Genomic DNA, 6951 nt, shown 5'->3' on the forward strand with positions numbered 1-6951 from the left:
GATTCCTCCCAGAGGTATTTGCCCTTTGGGAAAGGGATCAAAGTGTGCAATCCAATTTGTAACACATAGAAATCCTTGCAAAAAAGTGCTGCATACAGGCTATTAAGAGGCTGTCAGTAGTCATTTCAGAACAACCTGTGTATAGCAGAAAGTAAAATAAATGTGTGACTCTAAATATAAATAAAGTCAGTATGTGGCTCCTGAAGAACATGAACATTGTTGACCCAGAACCTGAAGGGTAAGGTTTAAAGGACTTTCATTTTTGTTTTAGCAGCCTTGAAAGTAGAAATTCTCCCCATCTCACATGGCTACCTCTCCCACAGTTCAGGTCTTTGGTAGCACTCCCATTTCACATCTGTGTTTATTAATAAAGTGGACAAAATGTATTGAACTGCCACATTTTGCAGCTGAGAACTAAAGCTGAGAATTAAGAGACCAAATAACTATGAAAACTTCTGGTATGTGGCTGGAATGAAACTAGATCCTAGATAAACCAGAAGTTCCTGATTATTATCCTGACTATTAAGATTCCTCCCAAAGAAAACCTCTTAGGAATGCTGCAGCATCACAGGAATTACACAAGACTTCTGTAAATTTCTGGACTAACAGAATTTTAAAAATCCCAAACAAATATCAATGCCATGGAAATGCATTTGCTGCCATCTCTTTAGGCAGAAAAGACTAACTGACACAATGTCACCTTTCAGAAAGGGTTTTCGTTTGGTACTGCTAATGGCAGTTCTATGGACCAAAATCAAATGCACAACATCATGCAGCCATGTTACAACACCATGGAATATGGAATTCTGCTCAAGTGCTGTGGGAGATAAAGTGAGCAAAAGAAGAAACCCTCCTTTATAGCAACAAGGGGGTCTGTTTGCTGTGTCCTGAGGGCACAACAAACAGCTGGGTAGCTATGGTGGCACTGACTATCCCTCCACTCCACACAGACGCAAAAGCAGTTCTGAACTTCACTGGGGCATTGCTCAGCATGCAGTGCTTGCCTTGCAAAGGCATTGCTCAAGCTGGCTTGCAAACCTGGCCAGCAGTTAGGCTGTACTTGTCCACATCAAGTCTGGTCGAATTCTTACAACCAATTTAATCTGTGGGTCTTGGACACATCCAGTGCCGTGGTACCCTGATTGCAGATTTAATATCCATACAGTGCTTAGCACCTGAGTGTCAACACCGTACTGGCACAATGACACAAAGATAGCAGCAACACAGACCAGACCCAAAGCCTTGGGTTGTTTCTTATATTTGGCAGAATTGCCATTTATCAGGTAAACCATGCCCAGGTAAACTTTCCCTGCTGAACCTCACAGCCCTCCTCTGGCCTCAGCAAAGCCAGTACTTTGGAATAAAGACCCTTTCCTGCTGAAAACTAGACAAAGTCTCTTCTGCTCTAAGATCACACTGCCAGCTGCTGAGCTCTGTTGTTATCTTTGCTTTTAAAGCGCTCTAGACAACCACAATATCGCACAAAATATACTCATTTATTTAGCCAAATTACTTTAGCCCTGCCTATTACATTGATGCAGCCAAACTGACATTTTTATTGATCCAGGTAGCCTGTCCTGTGTACCTTCTTCATTATTTTCCAATTGTCCAATTAAAGGAAAAGGAGAGAAGAAAAATAGGCTGTGTCAGAACCCTGAAACAGCTTGAGTATTCATGTGGAACAACTCCCCACCTTTTCTTTCAGGTAAGCACATCAAAGTACACCAAGAAGCTCTCAATCTCTAAACCAAGAGATGTTCTAGTTTATTAAGTTCTCAAATAAGCCCTTTCTTCAAATAGATAAAAAAATGAGATTTGGTTGGTAAGGCAGTCAATAAAGAGTTTCAGAGCATTCTCCCTTTCACATCACCCTGTTCTTATGGAAAAAGAAAGGAACTCTGTCTCTGTTAGGGTTTCCCTACGCATGTTGCTGATCTTTTCTGCTAAAGATTTTCTAACTGAGAAGAATGGCTTTTCCCCCTGCCACCCCCAAGAGAAAGTACTTCCAACAGTATTTCACCCTCGTGTAGCAGCTGCTACTCCACTGCAACACATCTCAAGAGAAGCAAAGGAAACAAATTAGGCAGCTGCACCCTTTGCATCTGGTACTACCTGCATCTGCTAAACAACTCAAAAAACAAGAACTCTGAACAAGAACTAGGACAACTCAGCTGATGTGTCCAACCTGCATTACTATACATCCTAGATAATGAATTTCCTGCAGCCAAGAATAACTAAAAAGTCATTTTGAATAAACAGGAAAGCTGGGGAAAATGAGCTCACTAAATTTAATTCAGAGTATTAAACCTGGATTTTTGTTGTTAGATTTTGTGGGCAACTTAAAAATATGCCATGAAGAGCTATGAAGACAATGTTCTTCCTTTTGCAATAAAAAATCCACACAGAAGGCAGTTGCCAATAAGGCAGCATGTTTCAGTCGCATAAATAATATCTTCCATAACCTCCATGTCTTGATGTCAACAAATGATAGTAATAGAGAAACTGATATAACAGCAGGTCTGCATGAACACAGAGGTAACTCCAGGTCTCCAGTGATGGCCAGGTAAGCACTGTTTGACAGGTGGCTTGAAAGCCTGTGCAGTGGCTCAGCTCATTCTGAATGGCTGCTCTTTACTGTGGAATGGAAAGGGCGCTTGTTAACAACACTGTGCAGGAATCAGAGGGATGTGGTTTGTATAACAGCTCTATTGTTATGTTTGTTTGTTTTTTAAATGAGGTGTAGGAACCTGTTACCCAAAAGTTTTTTAAATGCTCTCCCTTTTTACAGCTTCCTTTCTCAGCTGCCAACATGTTTTATATCGACATGCTTTGAGAATTTCCATAGCTGTTACATGCAATAGCTTCAGCAGCAACTGTGGGGTTGTTCAGTGTTTATAGACATAGTCAACTAGTTAACATGGAGAAGGCTTTGGTTCCTAATTTGTTCCATTTCTGTCTTCTCCAATACATCTCCACTGAGATCAGAATTCCAGAAGTCGAGTAAAACTGTGCAAGTCATTCAATGTCAGATGCTGAACCGAAGAGCTTTTTTGAATAGCAAAAATAAATTTATCTTCTTTCATTAATTACAGCAATGCAGCACCCCTTTATCTATCTTTCCTCACCATCCAAAAACAGCTGAGATGGCATATGTTGGCTAGGCTCTCTTCTCTCATTTGAAATAATTTAATGGCTTTGTAAAACAGGCACCCAGCAGGCAAAAAAAAATTAGCCAGAAGGTTTTCCATTCAAATACATGTTTGGTTACAACAGTTAATTTTGGGCCCCCACCCTCTGTCTCTTAAAAAATTCTGTCATTTAAGATGCAGGTGAAATATAAGTGTAATTAGTACCTATTTCTCAGTGGTAGCTGAGCTGACCTACATTGCACATGCCATTTTTCCTCCTTGATGCAAGAGCATAGCAGCATCTTAACTTCAGCAGCATAAAGGGAAGACCAAGCCAATTAGTGCAAAAGGAAAAAAGAGCAGTTCCTCTTATATGTAAGAAAAGGAGAGCAAGTACTGCACAGATTAGGTGGCTCATTACATTCTTTTTCATTTTAGATTTTAAAAGGCAGCAAAAATGCTAATATATCATCAGAAGTATTTGCTAGGAGTTTCTGCAGTCAAGCCAAAGTCTAAATGCAACAAAGAAGAGTTAGAAATCCCATGCAAAGCCTTGGTGCCAAACGATTACTGATCAGAGCAGTGAAATACTTCACATGGCATTTAGAATGCCACAAGCATCAGAGATATGCCCTTTGGAGATTATATAAGGCATCAGAACATCTCATTATTCTTTACACTAGAAAAATCCAAACATTCACTCTACTACTGAAATTTTACCACTAGATGTAGCCTCAATTGCAAAGAGCTCCAATCACAAATAATTTGCTCTTTCAAAAAAAAAAAACAAAACCCTCTAATATGAAGAGTACTCTTCTCCTGCTGAGTTGCCTACACACAGGTAAACAAAGCCCAATCCTTTTCACACAGGAAAATAATTAAATGTGTGGATTAAAGAGAGATTAATCACTGATTCATCACCCTCTGAGCACGCTGGCAACACTGCACATTTCTTTGGCATGAAAAAATCCAGTCATTTTCAAATGAGATTTCTGTCTTTATCCTGAATGGAGCTGCAAGTGATTGAGTTACCGTGATGTACAGTGGATCAGAGCTTGTCCACTGAGCAGCAGCAGCCAAGGCCATGGTGTGCCCTTAACCCATTGCAAATCCAAAGTAAAACCACTTCCAAGCGGCCTAGCTTACAATCTTGTACTAAGGTACCATCTATCACCAGCACTTCAATAATTCTTCACATGCATTTTCCTCCTCTTGCAAACACAGGCCCTCATACACAGCACCTCAAACATTTGTTATCATAGGAATGTAGATTTAGGGAGGCAGCACTGAAGTTGTTTACATGGAAATTTGAACAAGCCATGCAGAATAATATTCTCCCTGCCTTGGGAAGTTTTTAAGTGCCGCATAAACCAGATGCAATTTTCATGTAGTGCATGAATGATGCCACTTCCAGAAGGACAACATCCCCTGTTATCACAGCAAAGTGCTGCCAGCCCTGGAAGAGAGAAGAATGCCAGCTCCTCCATCAAAGAACTACACTCCTTGCAGCACAAGCTTTTCCCTCAGCATTCTCCAACCTAAGAACTGACCAGATCTGAACCTGCATTATCTCACAAAATTTAGCAGAATCCCAGCCTGTGGCAGATGGCCAGCATGCCAATCAAAATGCTACTCTGATCTATGCAATCAGTATCTTTTTCCAGCTTGACTGATTGCCTTTGAGCTGGTTCCTCAACTCCAGTGACATCTTCAAAGAGACCAGCTGCAAGATATTGCACTGCTCATGTCAACAGTCTGGCACTAAAATGGATGTGAAATCCCACTGCATCAGAATGAGACACAGATATTGTAGCCTAACAAGGAGAAGTGTACTAGAATAGGAAAACAAGACACACAAAAGGAATACCACATTAACTTATATTAAAGGGTCACCCAAAGTATCATCCTTCTTTTCCTTCACCTCTGCAAGTCCCAGATGGATCAAATAACTTTCTGGAAGGTCACTAGTCAGGAAGAGAAGGATTCAACAGCCAGTATTTCAAAGCCAGCCTGACTTGAAACATTCAAGGCACAGCCTCATGTTAATATCATGGTCCACTATCCTTGGGTTAGAAGACATCTCCCTAGACCACCAAGTCTTTGAGATTCTAGATTAAAGTCAGGGATAGCATGGCAGACTGCAAGGAGCATAGGCTTCACAAGAGGAGTTTCTCAAGCACACACATTTTACACAACAGAGGCAGAGATTCATTACCCAGGATTCAGGAACCCCAACCCTCCAACACAGCAGCTGCCCCAGCCCACTGACAATGCAGAGGAACAGGGCAAACACCTGTAAAAAGATTTCAGCAAGTTCATGTTTTACCACTGGCTGCAGGCACTGAGGCAGATCTCAGCAGCAAGGTTTGCCAGCAGGAACAGTGTGGAATGGCAAACGGGCCAAGGCTAACAAACCTGGGCTAATGACCTGACCCGGCACTGTGGAAGCACAAGCTGCAGCTGTGGCATGAAGGAAGCCTGTGGGAGTCCAGGGTGACATGGAGATGGGAGAATGTGTATCTAAGCACCTGGGATCCCACAGTCTGGCTGGCAGAAGCAGTGTGAGGGCTCTGAGGGTTCTCTTGGTTTGTTGTTGATCCAGGTGCATATATTCTACTGACAGGTGTCCTTTCAATGTTACAGCTTTCTTCACACCTGTACTCTTACATCAGGGATGACCTGGACCTGTCTGAACTGCTGAAAGGAGACAGACAGTAATTACTCAAAAAAAAACAGACTGCTGTCTAGATTTGGACTGTGGAATAAATTCTGCTTCAGCTTTCCCATGAACAGCCAGGTGATCAGAAAACAAATGAGAAAAACAGACATGAGGTCACAGGGTGAAACTAAAAAGGAGAGGTCCAGTCCAACAGCAGCTGCACACAGCAATCACAAACGCTCTCCTCTCCCAGGTGTTTTCTGTACTCAACAGCTGGGAGCAGTCAGTTGTGATCTCTGCCCTTGGTAAGAACTGGGCATGAGCAGTGGGAGAACACATCTCAGGGTAAAATTCGTAACTCTTCTGTAGATGCTTGTCAGAATGTGCATCTTAAGAGACCCAAGATGGAAAGTATAAAACCCATGTTAGATCTGAAATTTTGCTGCAGTAGAGGAGATGTAAATTGAGAGACAGTCAATATATTTTTTTATCAGCTTAGCAATAAAGAAATCATCTATGGATGGCTTAGTAGCACTTCACACCCCACCACCCCCATGTAAGGGGTGCTGTGAAATAAGCACTGTCTCTGCAGCCCAGGTGTTAAGTGGCACTAGGCCAGGAGGAAATCCCAGAAGGAAGTTTCTTCCTTCCCCCAAAACTAGTGAAAGCCCTGCTTGATAAAGTACACAAAGAATGCGAGGGTATAATCTCGAGTGGCACAGAAGCACTGCAGAGCCTCAACATACCAGACACTGCTCCCTAAAACTGTTTCTGGAGTTGTAAAACCAACAGAAGAGCTTGCTCCACACCTGCTGTGGTTTAATTGGCTGGGCCGCAGGTGACCAGGCTGTACAATACAATACACATGGTGGTAGAGTCTTTGTGCTTTCCTTTTGCTGCTGCAAATTCCTCATTAAGCATGTCTGGAAACAGAAATACAAAGCTGAGATTATCACAAGGTGGTGGGACAGTGAGGTCTATCCATATTCCATTTGTCACCTCTGTTAGAGCAAGGGACTGGCCACTATTTTCCTCTTTCCCTCAGCCTACTGATTTCATTACATTACTGCCTCACGTAATACAACAGCCTTTACTCCTTCACAGTTCAGTTACCTCCATGCAGATTTTTGTCCTAATGTTGAGGCAAACTTAATTGGCTCATCA

Source organism: Lonchura striata, chromosome 3 (assembly GCF_050655825.1).
Source record: "Lonchura striata isolate lonStrDom1 chromosome 3, ASM5065582v1, whole genome shotgun sequence".
Lineage (NCBI taxonomy): Eukaryota > Metazoa > Chordata > Aves > Passeriformes > Estrildidae > Lonchura > Lonchura striata.